This window comes from Miniopterus schreibersii (genome assembly GCF_964146895.1).
Source record: "Miniopterus schreibersii genome assembly, chromosome: 7".
Classification (NCBI taxonomy): Eukaryota; Metazoa; Chordata; class Mammalia; order Chiroptera; family Miniopteridae; genus Miniopterus; species Miniopterus schreibersii.
Genome location: NC_138108.1, coordinates 37011738 through 37035460, shown reverse-complemented (window position 1 = coordinate 37035460; position 23723 = coordinate 37011738). Strand labels below are relative to the sequence as shown.

The 23723-nt window shown below is 40.8% G+C and overlaps 1 protein-coding gene across 1 annotated transcript in view; it reads right to left on the bottom strand.

Annotated features, from left to right (window-relative positions):
- Positions 1-12045, bottom strand: part of SESTD1 (SEC14 and spectrin domain containing 1) — a 76483-nt gene extending 64438 nt beyond the window's left edge. Inside the window, exon 1 of the mRNA XM_081143419.1 lies at positions 11757-12045. The gene's annotated coding sequence lies outside the window, so the exon portion shown is untranslated. The remainder of the gene's footprint in view (positions 1-11756) is intronic.
- Positions 12046-23723: the final 11678 nt, after the last annotated feature.

Here is a 23723-nt window from a genome sequence, read left to right as displayed (position 1 = left end):
ATGGTAAGACTGCATTCTTTTTATGGCCGAGTAATAGTTCAATTCCATTGTGTGTGTGCATGTGTATGTGTATACACCACAGTTTTATTTATTTAATCCTCACCAGAGGATATTTTTTTCCATTTTTTTCTTTTCAGAGAGACTAGAAGGGGAAGACAGAGACAGACATCAATGTGAGAGACACATTAATTGATTGCCTACCACACATGCCCCAACCAAAGCCTTCAACAGAGGTACGTGCCCTTGGCCAGAATCAAACCTGGGACCCTTCAGTCCATGTGCCTATGCTCTAACCACTGAGGCAAACCAGCTAGGGAGACCACAACTTTTTTATCCACTTGTCTCTTGATGGGCACCTGGGTTGCTTCCATATCTTGGCTGTTGTAAGTAACACTACAAGGAACATAGCGGTGCATATATTCTTTCGGATTAGTGTTTTGGGTTTCTTCAGATAAATAACTAGACTTGGAGTCAGTGGGTCATAAGGCAGTTCCATTTTCAGTTTTTTGGGAAACCTCCAAACTGTTTTCCACAGTGGCTGCACCAATCTCCATTCCCACCAACAGGGCAAGAGGGTTCCTTTTCCTTCACATCCTCACTAACACTTGTTTTTATTAATTTTTTGTGGATTTATTGATGGTAGCCATTCTAACAGGTGTGAGGTGATATCAAATTGTGGTTTTAATTTGCACTTCTCTGACAATTAGTGACATTGAGCATCTTTTCATGACTATTGGCCATCTGCATGTACTCTCTGGAGAAATGTCTATTCAGGTCCTCTGCCCATTTTTAAATTGGATATATATATATTTTGGTGTTGAATAGTATGAGTTCTTTATAAATTTTGGTTATTAACCCCTTACCATATGTATCATTGGTGAATATCTTCTCCCATTCAGTAGATTGTCTTTTCATTTTTTTTATGGTTTCCTTTGCTGTGCAAAAACTGTTTAGAGTTTGATGTAGTCCCGTTTGTTTATTTTTTTCTTTTGTTTCTCTTGCTCAAGGAGATATATCAGAAAAAAATACTACTAAGAGAAATACCAGAGATTTTACTGCCTATGTTTTCTTCTAGGAGTTTTATGGTTTTGAGACTTATATTTAAGTTCTTTTTTTAAAATATATCTTTACTGATTTCACAGAGAAGAAGGAAGAGGGAGAGAGAGATAGAAACATCAATGATGAGAGAGTCGTCATTGATTGGCTGCCTCCTGCACACCCCCAACTGGGGATGAAGCCCGCAACCCGGGCATGTACCCTGACCAGGAATTGAACTGCAATTTGCTGGATCCTAGGTCAATGCTCAACAGCTGAGCCACACCTGACCAGGCCGGTTCCCTTTCTGATAGTTCATTATTAGTGTATAAATATGCAACTAATTTCTGAATATTAATTTTATATCCTGTTACTTTACTGAATTAATTTATCAGTTTGAGTAGGTTTTTTTGGTAGAATCTTTAGGGTTCTCTAAAGATCATATCATATCATCTGCAAATACTGATAGTTTTACTTCCTCTTTTCCAATCTGGATGCCTTATATTTTTTCTTCTTGTCTGATTAACACAAGGTCGATGCTCAACAGCTGAGCCACACCCGACCGGGCCAGTTCCCTTTCTGATAGTTCATTATTAGTGTATAAATATGCAACTAATTTCTGAATATTAATTTTATATCTGTTACTTTACTGAATTAATTTATTAGTTTGAGTAGTTTTTTTTTGTAGAATCTTTAGGGTTCTCTAAAGATCATATCATATTATCTGCAAATACTGACAGTTTTACTTCCTCTTTTCCAATCTGAATGCCTTATATTTTTTCTTCTTGTCTGATTACATATTTATTTGTTGAATTACTTAGAATACAATAGGTCTCTAAACACTGTTTATTAACATAAATAATTACACAGGAGCAAATAGTGGAGGGTAGTAAAACGTTAATAAAGTCTCAATCTACGTGTTAAAAAGTAAGAGCTAATATACGCATATATGGACACAGATAATGGTGTGGTGAAGGCCTGGGGGAAACGGTACAGGGTGGAGGGGATAAAGGGGGGAAAAAGGGGACATTTGTAATACTTTCAACAATAAAGATAAATTTTTTTTAAAAAGTAAAGCTAAAAATATTTTAATAAAGTTTAAGATTAATAAAGATTTCACAGGGGAGAGGACATGTGCTTTTGTTTGTTATTTAATGTTAGAACAATCCTTAGACTTTTTTTTTTTTGCACTCATCCTTGGAAAACAAATAATCTGATATAGATTTCGATTTTCATTTTCTATAATTTGATGATTAAGGACACTTTGTTGTTCACAGGCTTTAAAAATCATGAGCTGGGACTAAAACAAATTTATGTAAATGAAATAATAAAAAACCAAAAGTAGTTTTACTTTATAATATGTACGTACAAGAATCATCTTTGGTCAAAGTGCTTTAAAAGCAGTAATTCCTGATTTAAACTCAATTCTATGAAAATCTAATCATTGCTTAATCTTATTTTCTTGATCTAAAACTAGGCCTATAAAATCTTCTATCAGAAAGAAGTTTAAAGGAAAATATTACAAGTGCTACATTTCTCCTCCTTTCCAGAGATAAATGAAATTACTTTCTAATCTTAAGAAAAAGATCCTTAAATTACTGACATAATAGTCCATGTGAAGGCTTCCATGAAGAAAATGTGATCACATACAAAATATGTAAAATCTTAACTAGAAATTAGCACTGTTGCTGATGTCTTTGATACCTCACCTTCCTGGTTTTCCTGATGGCTTTCTGATGACCTCTTTGTCTTAACGGCTTTGGGAGGGACCAAGCATGATCTGACACTTGCTTACCTAGCCCTTCCATTCCCACATGTTTCTATCATAGCCTATATTGCCAAGCACAAACTTTAGCATCTATTAAAAGTATATGCTCTGGAAGGTCAGGGACTGAGTCAATTTTACTTTCTATTGTATCTCTGTCCCTTTTCTACATGTGCCAAATACAACTGAGTTAGTCTGGAGATATTTTAAGTGGTAAATTTTATAAGGATTTAGTTTATTTTCTTTAGAAATACGGAAAGTGATTATTTTCCAGAATAAGCACTGATAATCAAACATGTGTGCCAAATATGGCCATACTCCTGCTTTCAGGAGCATGAAGGGTAACTTTAAAATCTACCCCCTGATGTCTGGGGGTACAGAGACTTCCCCTACCCCTGCTCCCCAGAATCAAGAGTCCATGGGAGTTGACACCTTTAATCTCCTGCCAGAAGGAAGATACAACTATATATACAAATTCTAAAATGACCTCATAAGTATAATGATATTAATAAGCCCCTAGAAAACTACTAGCATAATGAAAATGAATGCTCTCTTGATCTACCTGTAAAATTTCTATGATCATTAAATTCCTTCAAAATTCTTAAATTCCATAAAAATAATATATTAAATAAAGCATTATACTTATAGCTTAGGCTACATTTAGAAAAAAGAAAACCTGACATGCAATTTGACAATAATCCAATAACTCTTACCATCACTCATTAAAATTTACTTAATATAAACTATCAGCTTTTTTGAAGTAGTCCCCTCAGTCATGCCAGTTTCTATAGGAAACTAGAGATTTATCACTTAGTAAATGACTGACTGAAGGAAAAAAGTCAGTGTCATTTTATAATTCTTTGTGTATTTTGTTTCTAAAGGTCACATAAAATAAACCGAACTGAATAAGTGTCCCTAAAATGAAGAAGGAACTAGAGCACCTTATTTTTTCTTCCTCAGAGGAAAGGCTTTGTGCTCACAAAATTTAATTGAATTCTTGTCTTTGATCCCTTTTCTCTCCATGTTCTCTATTAACTGACCTCTTTTTTCTTTCTTCTTCCTCTAACTTGTCCTTCTTTCCTCAGCCCTAACAACTTTCACTACTGAAACTGAGTCCTGTCAAGCTCTTAAGTTAAATACACTAACTACTGATGCCAATGTCTACCAATGTTATCATAAAATATTACAGAGCGCTGTATTTACTACTCACTAATGCCTGCTATCTCTGCTCTAGTAACAAAGTCTTTTTTCACAAGTAGTTAATATACTGTACTCTTACTAAGTATCTTAGTGCTTGACAAAATGCAAATACTCGAAGTCAGACTAATTCTCTTAAGTACAGAGACATACTAAACCATCTAAATACCTACCAACAGGGGAACAGTTGAATAAAATATATGGTACACCCATCTAAAGGAATATTACATTTTTAAAAAAGAAAGCTCCTTTAATTCCCCCTCCCACTTTGAGGACAGGCTGAACTTAGTGAATCACTTCCAAAAATAAAGTATAGAAAAGGAAAAATAGTAACCTTACAGTGGAGAAACCTGGCAAACACAACCTTAACCAAGTGATCTAAGTTAGCATCACCAGTAATGTTACGAAAATATCAGGCACTCCCCTCAAATGACATGATGAGAAGGGCAACTAAACTTTGTGTATTATTTCAAAAAATCCATAGTCCCATTCTAATCATGAGGAAGACATCAGACAAATCCAAGTTGACAGATTTCTATGGAATATCTGACCAGGACTCCTCAAAACTGTCAAGGTCATTTAAAAAAATCAGGAAAGTCTGAGAAACTGTCAGAGGAGACTAAGGAGTCAGGACAACTAAACACAATGTGGCATTCTGGACAGGACTGTGGAAGAAGGCCTCCCATACCCCCTTTTTCCCTTTTTCCACCAACTTCATTTCTGTTTAACACACTGCAGACGTTTCATTCTAGCTGAACCAATCTGACTGCCAGCCTCCCAAATAACCAGCTTGTTTCCCAAATCCACATCTCACTCGGCAAAACCTAACTCTAAACTTAAAAGCCACTCACCCATTGTACTATCCAGCATCCTGTATATTTTGTCTACAACAGGGATGGCAAACACTGCCCATTAATAGTCCTACACCCACGACAACAACAATGCTCAATGATCACGCTAACTTTTCCCACTAAATCCACATGGTGCCTCCAACTACCTCGTAATGTAGTGCTTCACTCAGCCACCATTACTCAATCAAAGCTGACCCATGAAATAAACCCATTTGCCATATACAGTCTCTACTACATTAATCTGTTTCCCTTGATATGTTCCTCCATGTATTTCATGTATATTTATTTATATATACCCCTATTTTGTTCTGAAAAGGATTAATGAGACTTATAAGAATACATGAACCTAAGAAGTTAATAAATTAAACAATAAAAGCAAAAGAATAAAGAAAACACCAATAATGGTGCCAATAAAAAGGATAAAAAATGTACAGCATGAAACCTATATGCCCACTCTGGGGTGTGCCACAAACCTGGCCCTGGCTTTCTGGTAGCCATCAGAAAAAGGAGACCCAGTCCACAGGAGATAAACAGCTAAGTACCCAAAAGAGGAACCATTTGGCACTTAGACCAAACAGTCATTTTTGTAAAGCAAAGAGAACACTATAGAATGAGTAAGATACACAAGACACACAACTGCCAGTTTTCAGAGGGTTGGGTTGCTTCTGACAGTATCCATCAGGAGACACCTATGGTATCTTACCAAAGCTCAATACAACTAAAGTGATTTTACAAAGAGCAAGTGCAAGCTTTAAAAACCCTATGTCCTTTTACTTTGTTTCCTCCTTCACTGCCTTCCTAATTAAAAATATACTCTTGTCTGAAAACAAGAACCATGTTTTCTACCTCTTAGATATAGCCCACCACACTTCGATTTCTGGAAGAAAAAAGAAAAGAAAAAAAAAGTAGCCTTCAATACCAATGAGAATTTCCATAGTGCAATTCTAGCCACTCTGATAAAAATTCTCTAACCTAAATATAGGAATTCCCACTTCTACTCAACAGAATAAAAATGGTAACTAAAGCCTCAACAGGGAGAATTTCTAAACCTTCTATACTATTACTGAATCACAATTTATTTTGCAATATCCCAAGACATTTTTTGTTGTTGTTTTGCATATCCCTAGCACAAGGCTTACAAAAATGCCAAATCAATATCACTGAATCTGATCAAATAAAATGAAACCCACAGCAAAAGCTTTGGCAACCCATATCAAAGGAAAGACAATATCACTATCTTTCAAGAGTATAATCAATAGCTCTTTACAAACCAGCTGACAAAGGCAGGTTCATTTTTTAAATGACTCTGCAAGTCTGCTAGTGGATAAAGAATTATAATGTAGGTTTTCCCTACTTGTTTCCAAGAGTCTAGTTTCAGTAAATGCCAAACTGCCACAGAACTGTACTTCTCACCTTTTCCACCCACACCCACACCCACACCCCATCAAAGAAGCTTATATTTCCCTTTATGACAACTACCTACTCCTTCTCCTTTACCTGGTCAAATCAGAAATACAATGAAGACTAATAAATTATTTAAGTAAAGAGGTTATAAACAACACAAGTATTAAAAAACTTAAATTACTACTCCTAAGCATCAGGACACATTAACAGTCCTCTATTTGTATTTTATTAATGGAAATCATTAATAAATTAGTAGTCTAAACCTGCATTGGTTTAGTTTTTTATACACTTAGTATTTCAGTTTGTAGTATTCTCCCCATTTGGTAGCCCCTGTATGTAGAGACACACCCTGTCATTCCCCAGAGGGGATAGCTGTAAGGAACAAAATAACATGGACAGGACTGGGGCGCGGGGGAGGCAAGTGGACACGAAGCGGACTTCTGAAAATCCAATTCCTGCACCTCTGTTTCTTCATCTAATATAATGGGAAATGACAATTCTCTGCCTGGTAGGGTTACTGGGAGGATTAAATGAGGTAAGATTTGTTAAACTGCCTAGTAAATGCATATAAAATGGGTTCTCAAAAAGTGTTAGTTCTCTTGCTCTTTTTTTATAGGTATGGAAACAAGAAGCTGAGCAGGTGACTTGTCTAAGGCCAATGGCTAGTAAGTGCAATACACAGGCTAAAACTCTGCTTTAGGGCCTAATGTTCTTTCCACTACACCATGCAGCCTTAAAATAGCAGAACCCAACACCTCATGCTCATCCATGTCAGAGACTCATACATGCAAAGAAAAAAAATTAACAATATGAATGCCTATTAAATGCGAGGCATTACACTAATATCTTTCCTCATAACTACCCTATAAAGTAAGTGTATTTATCCCATTTTACAGACAGAAATTCACTTGTCCAAAGTCACAGGCTAATAAATGATAATGCAAGATTACTCCAGGTCTGTTTACTTTAGTACTTTTCCCAACTATCCTGCGTCAGAAGCATGTAGTTTAGAAATCATTGTCTACCAAAATTAAATTTTAAATGGCCTGGAAACATTTATAATAAATTGGAAATGTTCCAATTTATTAGGGGAAACCATCCCTAAAGCTCCACCATCCTTTCAACTTAAATTTGTTCTTGGTAAGCTAAAACAATTTATAAAAATTATGGTGACAAGTTTATATTTATATGACATGTTGCAGTTTAGTATTATATATTTTTCATTTTTATTAGATGCATTTTTATTAGATATTGAGGTTTTTCATATAGTCTCACATCTCATTTAATATTTTCAAGATTCCTGTGAGGTAGGGATCATTACCATTTTACAGAATAGAAAATAGAAGTCTGAAGAGGGTAATTTGCCAAAGGTTATACAACTAGAAAGCGTAGGACTTTACTCTGAATTGTTCTAAGAGAAAAGCACATATACTCCTGCATCCACTGATTCATTTAATCATTTGCTTTTGTCAACTTATTAGAGTTAAGAAAAGAGAAGTGTGTGTGTGGAAGGATTTCTTCACCAAAAATGTAACAGAAAATAAGAACCGAAACTTGATAAACAATAAAAGCAGGAAAAATGAGAAAGGTTGTCTTGGATCTCTTTCTTCCCCCAAGGTTGTCAGGTGATTTCTAAAAGATGTTTACAGGGCAGATATTTTAAACTATTCCAGAGAAGAGGGATGGAGCCCGCAACCCGGGCATGTGCCCTGGCCGGGAATCGAACCCCGATCGCCTGGATCCTAGGTCAACACTCAACCGCTGAGCCACGCCTGGCCAGGTAGAACCTAATTTTTATCATTTATTAGTTTTTAGGTCATATGCCAGGGATAAGAAATATTTTCTTTTTCTGGAATTTGAACTACCTTTATTCTAAAAAAAAAATAGTAGTAGATAATCTGTTTTTTTTTTTTCCAATTCAAAAAAATGTATTTGTATTCATTCGCTAAACAAAGGTTAGAGCCCCAGCTATGTGCCGGGCACTATGGTGGGCAATGGACATGCAAAGGTGAATAAATAACATATGGACTCTACCTATGCTCCAAGGAATTGAGAATTTTGCATGTATTTGATACAGACTAGCACATAAAAACTGAAGTATATACCCTAGTAATCCTGTACTTCGAAGTGAAAGTGGCAAACCACCTAGTTCAAAAATAAAAGTTAATTTCAGTTTAATCTAGAAAAATGTTAATGTTTATGAATAACGTGAAATTGTCCAATTGCTTTAATATTAAAGGGAATAAGTTAGTGAGAAAATAGAGAACATGGAAGCTGCAGAGGAAGAGAAAGCACAATGTCTTAGTGAATAGTGGATTCTAAGATTAGCTATTAAGAAGCTGTTACTAGGTTTAATTGCTCTGATTGTTTCCCCACAAGAAAGATGGAAATCATATCCACCTTATTAGGATAAGAGAACAAAGAATTTATTTGAGAAAGCATAACAAAATGTGGTGAATATGAGGCATTATAGCCACAACACCTGCTTTTTGTTGTTGTTTAATTTTTTAATTTATTATGCCACCACTTTGTCAATGATTAGCCAAGCAAATCTGGAAACACAATTTAAGTTCTGTATGCCTCATGAACTGGAAAGAATGCAGGAAGCGAAGTCAGAAGACCTAAGTTCATATTCAGACTGTTCCTCTTACCAACTCTGTAAGGTTAAAAACAAGCAAATTACTTAACCTCTTTGCACCTTACTTTCCTAGCAGTAAAACAGAAATATTTCAAAGACTAAATAAGAAAATACATAAACTTAGAAATGATTATAAATCAAACACATTTTTCCATAGAAGATATATAAATGGCCAATAGTAACATAAAAAGATGTTCAACATCATTAGCCATTGGGGGCATTAGGTCAATGCAAATGACAACAATGAGGTACTACTTCACACCCACTAGAATGGCTATCCTAGATAACATTTTAACAAATGTTAGAGAAAATGGAATCCTCATACTTTGCTGTTGGGAATGTAAAATAGTGCAGCAGCTATGGAAAAGTCTGGCAGTTCCTCAAGAAGTTAAATAGAGTTACCATATGACCCACTAATACCACACCTAAGTATACACCCAAGAGAGCAGAAAACATTATGCCCACACAAAAACTTGTAAATGAGTGTTCATAGCAACATTACTCATACTAGTCAGTGGAAATGTGGTATGTCCATATAACTGAATATTACTCAGCCATAAAAAGGAATGAAGTATTGATACATGCATAATATGGAGGAATCCTGAAAATATTTTGCTAAGTGAAAGACACAAAGAGCCACATACTGTATGATTCCATTTACATGAAATGTCCAGAAAAGGCAAATCCACACACAGAAAGTAGATTAGTGATTGCCAAATGCAGGGGAGGGAGAATGGGAATGACAGTGAATGGGTTTGTGGGTGTCTTTCAGGATGATGAAAATGTTCTTGAATTAGAGATATGCTTGCCCTATTTTATGCATATGCTAACACCACTGAATTGTACACTTTAAAAGAGTGGAGATTACTGTTTTTGAATTATATCTCGACAAAAGAAAGTGATTACAGAAATTTAAATTTCTGCTACTTTTCATTAGTAAATATCCTACTTTTCTCGAGATTGTGCCTGTTGCTTGCAACAGCTATGAAAGCTCTTTGAAGTTAGACATCACATGGATAAATGGTATCCTTAGTGAAGTCAAACTACTAATTATGCTAGAGAAACTTTCTATAGATCACATTAATTTGGTATAATTTTATTTCTTCAAAAGAAAAGTCCTTATTAATATCAAGTGTGTTTTTAGGAAGTAGAAAGAGCTTCAAGGAGTCTTATTAGGCATGTGAAAAACATAGGTCAAAATGTATTATTTTCTGCTTTTTTAAATTAGTAGACATTTAGTTTTCAGATATGCCTGTCAAACAAAAACCCAAGTAGATAAATTTTGCAACCTCTACCACTTCACATGTTCTGCATTTTGCTGGCAGACTTCTAGGTCCATCTATCATCAGCTCCTAATCTCATCCATCAATTATTCCTTCCAATCATTATTCATAGGGGTTAAAATGCTTGGTAAACTCTTTAAATGTAATCAAGTCATTCCCTAGTGTGGGGGAATTTACAGAGCAGGCCCACTTTTTAGGGTTAAATTTAATCTAGATTGTTTGAATAAATATACAGCAAAATTGTTTCCTGGAATTTTGGATGTACAACCTATAGAGCTGTGTAACCCTTTTTAAATCCTTAGGGAATGTTTTCATGTATTTGGTTATGGGGTAAAAAGAAAGTCACCAACTTCTGTCCACACAAAGTATTATGTATAAAAGCTTCCTGGTTCTAGAACAAAGAAGTAGTTTATTGCTCAAAGCAAAAGGAAGATATTTTCCTTCTATTTAGTATTGTTATACTAAAATAGCACACCAATGAAACCAGCTAGGTAAGAACATGACCCAAGGTAAACAAAGATAAGCTCTTCTTTATTATGTATTCTTCCTTTGGGGGGGGCAAGGGAGAATTTCTCATACCTAAAAAAAATAAGGTTTGTTAAGCCAAAGAAAACCATATGGATTAATATTTTCCAACGTTGGGGTATTCTAAGTGGCAATTTTAAGTGAAGGTTTGCCAACCTATGCTAGGATGCATGGTGGGTATCCTTGGCACAGACAAAATGTGAAGAAAGAGGTGACCTGTCAAACAGCTGCTATCAAGTTACTCGCTCAACAGCACTTCCAACTTCTCGGATGAGGTCTGCGAAGGAGAGGAAGGTGTCGGAGCACCACGAGAACCACTTGGGCTGTCACAGCAGCCCCAAGGCCAAACCGTGCATCCCAGGGTGCGATCCCACCCGCACCCTCAGGAGCCGACCAGACTGCGCCTCTCTTCTGATGTGCGTCTACCTAACACAGAGGAAATAAATACATGGCCAGAGAGCTGGCTGCCCTCCCTTTGTGGCTCCTCCGAAGGCTGGAGGGACGCTGAACACCCTGCAGGCCCGCGGACGCCAAGCCCCACGCCGGGAGGGGGGTGTCCAGGAGCCTCGGCGCGGCGTCCCCACCGCCGGGCGGCGGGCCGGTGCCCGGCCACACAAAGGAGCCAGCCGCGGGCGCCGGACGCGGGGAGTCGCCCCCGAGCCGGGCGCCACATCTGGTCCCGCACGCCGGAAAATACGGATTAACGCCTAAACCTGTTGCACGATCTGGGTCCCTTTTACCCCAAAATGAAGAAGGGCGGTCGGGAGGCGAGACGCGAGCGGCCCGGGCTGTGCGGGCCGCGGCCGCACCCGGCGGGCGGCGCGGAGGCAGGGGCGCCCGCCCGGCTTCCCACCTCCGGCGCTTTGTCTGCGGCGGCGGCCGCGGGGGCTGCGGCGGGCGGGCGGGGCGCCTTTCCCTCAGCCAAGCGGCCCGCCCCGGGGGAGAAAGCCGGGCCCGCCGCCGCCGCCGCCGCCGCCGCCCGCCCGCGCTCGCCGCCCCGCCGCAGGCCTGCGCGTGCCTCCCGCCCGGCCGCCCGGGCCACACGGCGCCACACTCACCTGGCTGGCGCTGGCGCTGGCCACCGGCAATCCCGGGCGGCGGGGAGGACGCGGGGACGCGGACGGACGCGGGCAGAGGGCGAGGCGAGGCGGGAGCAGGCGGGCTGGGGGCGGGGCGGAGCGGGCCGGCGGCGGCGCGCGCGGCTTCAGTCACTCGTGGCAAATCGCGTCCGGCCCCTGCGTGCGTCAAGCCAGGGGCGGCGGCGCGGGCGGCCGGCGACCTCCGAGTGCCCGCGGCCCGACCCGCGTCCGCAGGGCCCCGCAAGCTCCTGGGTAGCGGCCGCGCGGAGACCCCGCCCAGCTTGGGAAGGGGGCGGGCCGCAGCCCCGCGGGAGCCGGGCGGGGCGGGGCGAGCGCGGGGCCCGAGGCGCGGCTCCGCGGACCGGTCCCGGCGCGGCGCGCAGGTGGCGGCTCCCGAGCCCCGGGCGGACGGGGGCCCTGTCGGCTTGGCACCTTGGCGTGCCCGCTCTCATCCTGAAACGTGGCGTAGGTTCGAGGACGTGGTGCAGTTTTTCAAAATTCTGACATTGTCCCCGCAGTGTGTTGGGATTCTTTTGCCCCCAGGTACCTTCCAGGAAAGGCCCCGAGATGCCCCCCCCAGCCCCACCCCCGTCCGTGAGGCGGCTGAAGGTGAAGGCACCTGGGGGGGATGGGCGCGAAGTGGGTCGTGGTGAGGAGGGGCCGGGTTCACGGCCTTTGTGTTTCTGTGGGGATCTTTCCACTGGACCGTCCAAAATGGCCCTCTGACGGTGGCCACTCCCCCACATCCACCAGCTCTGGTTATTTTTCTCCAAATGTAGTGACTTCAGAGTCTTAATTCTTCTAATTTTATTGCGCAATTCATTTTTGTCATTTCCTGAATTCGGTTCAAAAGAGTCATCGACTAATACATGCAAGCTCGGGGCAGCTGTGCGTGTGTGTGTGTGTGTGTGTGCGTGTGCGCGTGTGTGTGCGTGTGCATGTGCATGTGTGTGCGTGCGTGTGTCTGTGTGCGTGCGAGTGTTCCCCGTCCCAGGCGTTCCTTATGACTCACTGTTACTCACTTCACTAGCACCTAATTCCTAGGCCAAATCCGGCCATTCCAACGACCAGGCACCTAAGTTCCCGTCTCCCGAGGTCCTCGGATTTGAAATCCTGACTGAACTCCTCCTCAGCTCCGCGCCCCACGGTCTGTGCCCCTGTGCCCGCCGCCGCGGCCTCTTGGCCACTCGCCTTCCCATTTCACTTCTGCTTCTGCCCATGGGCTGCCGGGGGCGCTCCCAAAGCAGAGCCTCCCGCTTTCCAGCCTCTGGGAGGCTCTGCACCTGGACGCCGGGATCGAGTTGATCCCTGGGGCGCACAGGCCCTTCTGCGACCCCTCGACCTCTGCAGCTCCAGCTCTGGCGCCCACCACACGTCGCACACACCGAGCGGTCCCTGTCCTGTGCCTTAGCATATGTCCCGTCTGGGATCAACCCTCATGGAACCAGGTGAGCCCCCCAACAGCCTTAAAGACAGTAAAGACAAGGCCTCTCCTCCTCGGCACCCGCCCCGCCCGCCTTTCTCGCGCCCACACCCTCCCCTCCGCTGGCCCTGAGTTCGATGCTCTTTCCTCTCCCTGTTAGCGCTCTTTTTGCCCAGTGCTTTGCCTGGTGGTCTTTTCTTACCAGACTGTGAGTTCCTTAGAAGGGTAGAGACTTTTGTTTACGTCATGTTTGGCTTCCAGACAGAGCACACCGCTGAGTGCTAAGAAGGTTCTCTTTAAATATTTGTTGATATTATTACTTTCAACAAATACGTGTTGCGCACCTACTCGACAAGAGGGAGATACAGTTCAATCCATAGTCCCTGCCTTCCTTACCCTTCCCCAGAATTCTGTTCTCTTTCACTAGGTAGCATTCTCTGTTTATCTTTTTAAACCCTCTCCTACCGCCACTCACATTCTTTGCTTGTTTTCATAAAGCAAGAGTATGCCAAATAATTCATATTAGGAATCCACAAAACATCCCTGCCCTTCCTCTTTCCATACCCTCTAGTTCCACACTTTATTGCCCAGCTATTAGATAAGGGTAACTGCTGCAACAGAAAAAAACATTAGGTGGTAAATGCAGAGAAGAAGTTCAGATGCTGAATTTTCTAATAGCTTTGGAACGCACAAGCTCAATCACTTAAACTCACTAGGCCTCACTTCTGGAGGTCCTTTGGATCTATGATTAATGTTCATTTTTAATATTTTGTTTAATAAGATAAGCATGTCATTATATATGTGGAAATTGAGGGGACTACCAGATCCTAGCAAAACAGCTGTCGAGTATATGTGCGAACCCCGAGTGTAGTGAACCACTCACTACCTCACAATAGTATTTATCTTTGAACAGTCCTGCTAGTTGCTCTACATTTAGTAGGTAGCTATGGTGTTGGAGAAACACCGCTGAATTTAAACACAAAGTAGTATGGTGTATAACTTCCTAGCTGTATGACCTTGGACAATTGCAAAACAGCTCCAAGTATGAGTTTGCTTAACTCTAAAAGGAAAAAAGAATAATAATAGGGCTTTAAATCATTATTATAAATATGAATACAGTGGATCTGAAGCTAGTACTAATATATATTGAGTACAAAACAGCCCAATTCCCTTTCTGTACATAGCCTTTGAACAGCTACCAGAGCATGTGCCTTCTCAAACCACCCTTCACTTAAATACCCCACTTATCTCCTCCAGACACTCTCACCTAACCTAATGCCTCTTCAAATGTGGCATCTAGAACTGACTCCAATATTCCAGGTATAAAGAGAGGAGTAGAGAAGTACAATTTTCTGCAATCTTAGAATAATATTTCAAAATTCAGTTTGATTAATATTTTTCTACCACCCTACGCTGTTTATAAACAGTTTTTGCCAACTAAAAACAAACAAAAATACCCCCAAAGTATTTTTTCAGTCTTTAACATGCAAACAGCTATGAAACCCTATCTCCTCCAATCTGTATTTGTGTAGTTTAGTTTTAGAGACTGTGTAGATGTTTGCATTTACTCTTCTGAAATACTATTTTGGAAGTTATGTACCAGGAGCCCCTGTCAAATAGAAAGCAGTGAAATGAGAATAACATTTAAAAAACATTCAGGCCCGGCCGGGCGTGGCTCAGTGGTTGAGCATTGGCCTAGGATCCAGGCGATTGAGGTTCGATTCCCGGTCAGGGCACTTGCCTGGTTGCGGGCTCGATCAATGACTCTCTCATCATTGATGTTTCTGTCTCTCTCTCTCTCTCCTTTCCTCTCTTTGAAATCAATAAAGATATATTAAAAAATTAAAATTAAAATTAAAAATAAAAAACATTCAGGGGTGGGGGAAAGAATCCCAAAGTTTCTTGAAGCAACAAGTTCCTAAATTCCTCATTTCTCCCCTACGAATTTGCTTAGGCTTTTTATTAAATGCTACATTTAAATATCATCTAAAATCATGTAACTTCTGCCCTGGCCAGTGTGGCTCAGTTGGTTGGGCAACATCCCATGCACCAAAAGGTTGCCGGTTCGATTCCCGGTCAGGGTCCATGCCTGGGCTGTGGCTCCATCCCCAGTAGCGGGGGTGTAGGAGGCAGCCAATCGATACCTTGCTCTCACATTGATGTTTCTCTCCCTCTCCCTTCCTCTCTCTCCAAAAAATAAAAAAATAAAATTATATAACTTCTCACACTCGTCTTGTTTTATCTTTATAATAAATTAACATTTTCTTTCTTTTTTTAATCCTCACCTGAGAATATTTTTTCCATTGATTTTCAGAGAGTGGAAGAGAGAGAAACATTGATGTGAGGGAGACACATCAATTGGTTACCTTCCTCACATGCCCCGACTGGGACCAGGGATCGAACCTGCAACTGACATACATGCCCTTGATTGGAATCCAACTGGGGACCCATCAGTCCCGGGGCCACCACTCTAACCACTGAGCCAAACCGGCTAGGGCAGTAAGTTAATATTGAAAACACCTTTTATGTGCATGTGTTTCTCGAACATTGTTCCCTGGAACTTCTGAAGAACTCGCTGAGCTAAGACAAACAGGTTTATAAGGCCATTTTCCTGAAGCTCAGCAGGGTTAGGTAATTTACTAAACCCTCACCCTGCACCAAAACCAACTTCTTAGAGAAACTGCCTCCACACAGCCCCAGCTGAAGGGGCAGCCCCAGGCAGTACTGTTTGTACTGTGTAATCCCAGAATCACTGCTGATAACTCTGGGACAGCACCTGACCTATATACAGCCAAGTCATATCCATTCAGAAATTACCTGGGGAAAAAACTCAATTCCAAAAAGCTGCTCCAATCAGATAATCAACTGGGCAAGCTGAATCCAAAAGGAGGCACAGAGGGTGGTGGCCATGGGTGAGAAGGGCCCTGACATCACCAGTGAGCAGATCTTAATATCAGCCAATGACTAAGCAGAAAACACCCATTCACACATCCATTCAGTCATTCATTCAACAAATACTTATTAAGCATTTTCTCTGGTTTAGTCACTGGGAATACAGTATAGACAAAATACACAAAAGTTCTGCCTCATGGGTCTTGCATTCTGGTGGACGGGACAGGCAATAAACAATAAATAAGTCAAACAGTATATTAGAAAGTGATAAGTGTTGGGTAAATAAAATGCAGGGAAGGGGACTAGAAGTGCCAAGGGGGTGGGTACAATTTTTAATAGTAGGAACACAGAAGACCTCACTGAGAAGGTGATATCTGAGCTAAGGTTAGAAGGAGGTAAGACAGTGAGTCTGTGGTCAAGGAAAGACACATAATAGTAGAAGTTGAGGGAGCCATATAGCAGTGGGTTAATCACAAAGCGGATACCAAGAGAAGAGCAAAATCAGGCCACGCATAGAGCAGGGTATTCAAAATCTAGCTTCAGCTTTTTAACACATAGTGATCCTAGTACTTCCCCAGATGTACTACACAAGGCTTTGCTGATGGGGCCTCAAAATCGGCATTTTTAAAACACTCCTCAAATGATTGGGATGAGAACCCCTGATCTAAAGAAAAGATTCACAAATTCCTCCTGATGCCTTGGGTTCTAAACATCCTTCAAAGTCTGTGTTCCAGAAAGCCAAACTCAATTTGCATTCCTCTCCTCCTAGGACGCTCGATTGTTCAACTACTATGTTATTCCTGGGAAGCCTGATATCATGGCTAAGATCTCAGTTTTTCTAATTTGCACATACATTCTTTACAAACTGAATGAACAGGAACCAAACCCCAATACCTATTCCCTGAGGCCACATGTTGGAGTTCCTTGCAACCAAAATTGCCTAACATACCACACTCACTACACTATGAGATGTTGGTGCCAGAACTGCGGCACTGGTGTGTCGTTCTGTACTTCTTGCCTTTAGGGACAAAACAAAAATGAAAATTTGTGATTCTTTCTTTAGCCTTTCAAAATCAATTTTTGAAAAATTGTCCAAGAATTGTATTTTAAAATCTTAAGGTGTATAACATTAATTTCATAATGTACATTTGATACATTATTGATTTCTTAAGAAATGTACTTAATAATTTTATTTAAAAAATACTTTAAGTACTAAGTTTATCAGTTTTTACATTTGACATTTTAATTCCAAGCTCAAAATTTTTCTCTTTCACTGAGGCAGTTAAAAATAGCTGATGTTTTTTAAAAATATACCTTCATGGTTCTGAAATTATATAAATAGCACTTTTAAGGGTTTGTTTGTTTGTTTAGGGTTTGGGAGGTTGGGAGAATTTTTTTGGCCACCTATTAGTTCAACATCAAGGCCAATGTATTTGGAGTCCTTTATACAACAGAACTTTTTCCAAGGTCAACATAGTTTGCATTTACTTGTGTCAGATGGTTTGTGTTTTTGTTTCAGCCTCTCCCCCTCCCCCCCACATCACACTTTCACAAAATGTTTTTGGTAAACAGGCCAAAGGAAAGAGTAAAAAGCTGTGTTTGATTTTTTTGTAAAATCAGCAAAACCTTTTTTAATAAAACTAACTTCTTTTCTAGTTGTGGAATCATCGGACTTTAAAGCTGGAAGATATCCTATCTATTTCAACACCCTCATTCTCCTGTGACCCAGAGAAACCAAGCAACACACCCAACCCTAGACTTAGTTAACAAAACATCAAAGATGAGGATCCAGCCCTCTTATTAGTTAATATAAAGTATTTGAATATTTGCAGTATCATCTGTATGTGTATAAATAGATGTGTTACATAATTTAGGCATAGTACAAATTTATCTCTTAAACACCAATAGTACTTTAAAAGTATTCTGAATAATAGAAAATGAAACAAATTTCAGACTAAGGAAAGGTCCTTAATTTCAGCATTAATTTACTGTCCCTCTTAATTTATATAAGCTTTGTAATAGAGTTTAACAGATGCCAAGTTAAAAAGCAAGTTGTCCAGGCAAATTGTTTTAAATGCTTCTGGCAATGTGTAATACATTACATAATAGAGTACAGTAAACTGGCTATGCCAATTTTTATAGTTCTCGCCAATAAATTTTATTCCAGAAAGTACCATTAAATGTCAATACTATATATGTTCAAATAGGTGGTGTTAAGTCAGAGCTCTTTGGTTGCAAGAACCAACGCCAATTTGAACTGGATTGGGGTAAAGAGGTGATGGATTTTCTGGAACAATGCTGTGGACTTCCTGGGAAAATACTGAAGTAGCTCAAGAGCATTGAAGAAAGAACTGCATTTTGGGAGACTTCAGAGACCCAAGTAAAGTCAGCATCTTTCTCAGTTCCTTCTTGAAAACCTGTTGCTCTCTGACGTCTTCAGTCTGCAACAGGAGCAAACCAGTCTGTTTTACCACAAGGAGATGAGTCTCGGGTAGCACTGGGTGCACATCCCTCCAGCGTATGAGTAGCTCATGTAGAAAAAATATCAGGGGTGGCTGATGTGTTGGGTCACATGAATGTTCAAACACTGGGGCCAGCAGAACAAGACTGGCCTGGGGTGGAGTTGGGGGGTGGAGAGCTGGGTATCATAACTGGAAGCTTCCATCACGGAAGGAAGTTTCCTCCAAAAGAATTAGGGGAATTATCAGGAAAAGGGGAAAAAAGATCACCAGGCCAACAAAAACACTAGTCAATGCAAGATATGTGCAGGATAGGTTTAGAAAACTAAACCTCACACTAAAAGGCAATTTTTGTGAAATACTTTTTTACCCACTCAAATATGAAAATTATAATGTAAATGATTTCTAGTCTCATTTTATATAAAAACCCTACACTCAAGTGTCTTTTTTTCTGGTTTGTTGATGTTCCTTTAAAACCCTAGCCTAGAAAAGTCCTTCAATTTATTGATGACTACGGTAGAAAAATACAATTTTGCTTGATCAGAGCATTTTTACTTATTACTTGCATTATAAGTTTAAAAAATTTAGATCTAAAAAATATTTTATTCAAAGCTCAAGAGGCAAAACACTTGATTGTCCAATTCAACCTGCATAGTGAAATATTCAGGTCTCATGTAGAAAGTATTAGTTATGGAAAAAGTTCTTTAGTTTCTGTCGCATGGTATTTTAATGCAGGGCTAGGTCCTAGTATTAGTAAGACAGAAAAGAATGTGAAAAACAAGCTTGGTCCAAGTCACAAGGTTGACTTTTGTTTTGCTAATGTGCTCCAGTCACAGCCTGAGCACAAAGGTCAAGAACATTTACCTCAGAGATCAAGAGATGTGTTCTGCTCTAGACTTAAAATCTGGGGCCGGAGACTAAAATGTTCCCGTCTAGCTTCAATTCTCTCGTGGTCAGAAAGAGCGCTCTTGTTAATCTACATTTAAAGAAAACAACAAGCCTGTGTTCTTGAACAAAATAGAGACAAACCACATGTAAAAATAACCTCCACCCATTACCAGGTTCCTTCCCCTCTGTCTCTCTCTCCAGCTGCTTGGAGAGGTGTGTGACTCCTGCCACCGAACAGCAGGCAGCTTAGGAGAAGTCCCACTGCATGAAGTCGGAGGAGGCACTAACTACACAAAAGCAAAGAATTGATTTGGTTGTGGGATAAAGTAGGAAAAGGAAAGAATTGCCTTTTGTATCAGTCTAACTTTTCTTCTCCTTCTGAATAAAACATTATTATGTAACAAAGAGCCTTTAAACAATTACTTACTTATTCCAACTGGAGATTTGACAAATGCAGATTGTGTCATCCTGGGTTTGAGCCACTTCTCAGGGTGTGGAGTTACTTGATTCCGGGCCCTGTGGATCAGTGTACTCAAAACATGTGACACAAGCTAGGGCCATGCCTCACTGATGTTATCTTAGATGTAGGGAAAGAAAGGAATGAAAAGCGTGTCTGTCTTTGGGGACTTGACGAAAGGAAAACATGGAGTGGGCCCCAGTTGACCATTTTATTCCAAAACCTTAAGTTTTTGTATAAAAATTATGCAACTAAACCAAGAAATATATTCTATCGCCATTCCTGAAGATGAGAAAAATTATAGCCTGGATTTCTCCATTTACATGGTGGCAGCAAATTTGGAACAAGAGCTGTTGCTGCTGCTCAGCTTATCCTTCTGAGAAACAATCCTGGAAGCCATTCACTTCTCTACAGAAATTATGCCTAGAGTGTTCCGAGGAGGAGCACCCTACTCCAGAACAGTGTTTGGAGATCCTGTGTTCCTGGTTGTATCCAGGAAGATGTGTCATTTTCATGTCATACGACCAACTTTTAAGCACTTTACTTAGAAAAGGTGAGAGTGAACACAAACTTGGGAAAAGATGTTCAGTGATTTATTATTTGTTCATGCAACCAGAAGTGCGGTGCTGGCACCGCCTTAGAGACCCAGACAGAGATGAAGACATTAGGAGTTTGCTCTCAGCCTAACTGGGAGACAGGAACCCAACCAAACGTTCAGTGCAGCATGGAACCCATGACTGGAGTTGTCATTAAATTCTACACACAATCCTATTGAGACCCAAAGAAGAGTCACACTGCCAAGGTGTCCAGTGAAGGCTTCCTGAGGCTTTGCCATTGCAACTGAGCCTAGAAGAGTCAGAATTGTCTAGGCTAGAGAAAGGGAGAAGAAACCCAAGAGAAAGAATATACAGTGGCCGAGAGGCACTAAAGGACACGCCACGTGGGGGAGAATTTTGAGTCTCGTGCTGTGGGTACCTGAGCGGGGAGGGGACCATTTAAGGGAGGAGGCAAATGGGAAGAACCTGCGGGCCGGGCCGGGTGGACACTCAGCAGCCCGCCGGGGCTGAGCCGGCCAGTGCGACTGCTCCGCTGTGAGGACACAAAGCCTCTGAAACGACGGCACTGAGTCATGCTCCCCGCCCCAAGGGGACAGGTGGCCTCTTTCCCCACGCCCTCGCCAAGGTGGGTATTTACGGTAATATTTTTCATTGGGTCGACAAGTACACGTTGAGGGCCTTCTGTTGTGAGGTGTTTGCATCAGGACTTGAGGGGACAGCAGTGGGTAGAACAAAAATTCCTCCCTTTCTGGAACTTGCACTCTAGTGAGGGCGACGGACAAAACAGGTAAAGAAGTGAAACGTTAGGGTGTCAGGTCAATGCCGTGGAGAAAAATAAAGGAGGGGCAGCCCGTAGAGAAGGGGAGGCGGGTGGGCGTGATATAGAGTCGTCAGGCAGGCCTCTCCGAGAAGGTGACCACTGGACCAAGGCTGGGGCGGGTGGTGCACGCGGGAGCCTTGCAGGCCTCTGTGGGAAGAGCATTTCCAGCAGAGGGATCAACAAACCGGAGGCCCAGAGGAGAAATCATACCCGTCAGGCCAGGGAGGTTAAGGGGAAGGGGTGAGCGGGAAAGAAATTGCACAGTGCCTTTAGGGAATTATAAAGACGCAGGCTTTTGCTTTGAGCAAACTGAAAAGGCTTTGAGTGGCTTGGAGCAGAGGAGTGAGAGGTGGAGTTTGTATTTTTGAAGATTCACTATGACGGCTGCATGCAGAACTGAACACTGGCCAGGGTGGGGGTGAAGGGTAGAGGCACAGAGACCAGCAGGGAGGTGAGAGCTACCGTTCAGGACAGACATGATGGTGGCTTGGACCAGCATGGGGGCAGCGGGGTGGTAGGAAGCCACTAGATTCTGATTGTATGCTAAAGATAACGAACCAGGATTTCCTGACAGATTAGATGTGGGTGTCAGGAAAAATGAGGAATGCAGGAATAACTCTGGGGGTTTTGGTCTGAGCTCTTAGAATAATATTCCATTTACTATGGGGAAAATTGTATGGGAGAAGAGGGGAGAGGGCATATACAAGAATAAACTCAAAATGGATTACTTAAAAGACTTGAAACCATAAAAATTCTAGAAGAAGAAAATATAGGCAGTAAACTCTGACGTTGCTTTTAGAAATATTTTTGTTTATATATCTTCTCAGGCAAGGGAAACAAAAGAAAAAAATAAACAAAATGGGACTATATCAAACTAAAAATTTTTTGCACACCAGAGGAAACTGTCAACAAAACTAAAAGATAACCTCCTGAATGGGAGATTTTCTCCAATAATACATCTGATAAGGGGTTAATACCCAAAAATCATAAAGAACTTAGACAACTTAACACCAAACCCCCCCAAAAAACCCAAAACCAATCCAATTGAAAAATGGGCAAAGGCCCTGAATAGATACTTCTCCAAAGAAGACATACAAATAGATATATATAAAGATGCTCAACATCACTAGTCATCAGAGAAATGCAAATTAAAATCAAAATGAAATATCACCTCACAACTGTCAGAATGGCTATCATCAATAAATCAACAAACAAGTGTTGGCCAGGATTTGTCGAAAAGGGAACCCTTGTGCACAGTTGGTGGGATTGCAAATGGGTGTAGCCACTGTGGAAAACAGTGTGGAAGTTCCCCAAAACTTAAAAATAGAACTGCCATATGACCCAGCAATTCCACTTCTGAGTATTTATCTGAATGAATCCAAAACAGTGTTTATTGCAGTGTTATTACAATAGTCCAGATATGGAAGCAACCTAAGTGCCCATTGATACATACTGCATAAAGAAGAAGTGGTACATATACAGGGGAGGGCAAAAGTAGGTTTACAGTTGTGAATAAATTATTATTTATTAATTATTGTATTACTTTCCATATGAACAACTGTAAACCCACTTTTGCCCACCCCCGTACACAATGGAATATTACTCTGCCATAAACAGAATGAAATCTTACCATTTGCAACAAAATGGGTGGACCTAGAGGGTATTGTGCTAAGTGAAATAAGTCAGACAGAGAAAGACAAAAACCCTATGATTTCACTTATATGTGGAATATAAGGAATAAAATAAATGAACAAACAAAACAGAATCAGACTAATACATGCAGCAAACAAACTGATGGTTGCCAGAGGAGAGGGTTGTAGGGGGCTGGGTAACAAAGGTGAAGGGATTGAGAAGTACAGATTGGTAGTTACAAAAGAGTCACAGGGATGGAAAGCAGAGCATAAGGAATGTACTCAATAATATTGTAATAACTGTATGTGGTACCAGGTGGGTACCAGACTTACAGGGGAGATTCTTTGTAAGTTATATAAATATCTAACCACTATGCTATACACCTGAAATCAATATAAAATAATATTGAATGTCAACTGTAATTAAAAAATGAAAAATTAAATTAAAAAAGTGTAAGATATGCATATGTGCATATTTTTAGAAAATTATTTCATACACTATATAGAATGTTATATCCTGTTTTTAACAATTAATTGTATATTATGAGCACAGTTATTCATGAGATAATCTTTGAGTATGTAATTTTAATGACTGCATAGTGTTTGATACTATGAATGCACTTTACTTACTTGATGATGAACACTGAGGTTGCACCAATTTACAGCCCCTCTAACAACACGGTATAAAATGCTTATTATACTTTTTTTTTTTGGCTTTTACCAGTCTGATCAGAGAAAGATAGCATCTCTGTGTAGTATAGAATTGGGTGAATATTGGCATCATTTTTACAGGTTTAAGAGTAATCTGCATTGCCTTTT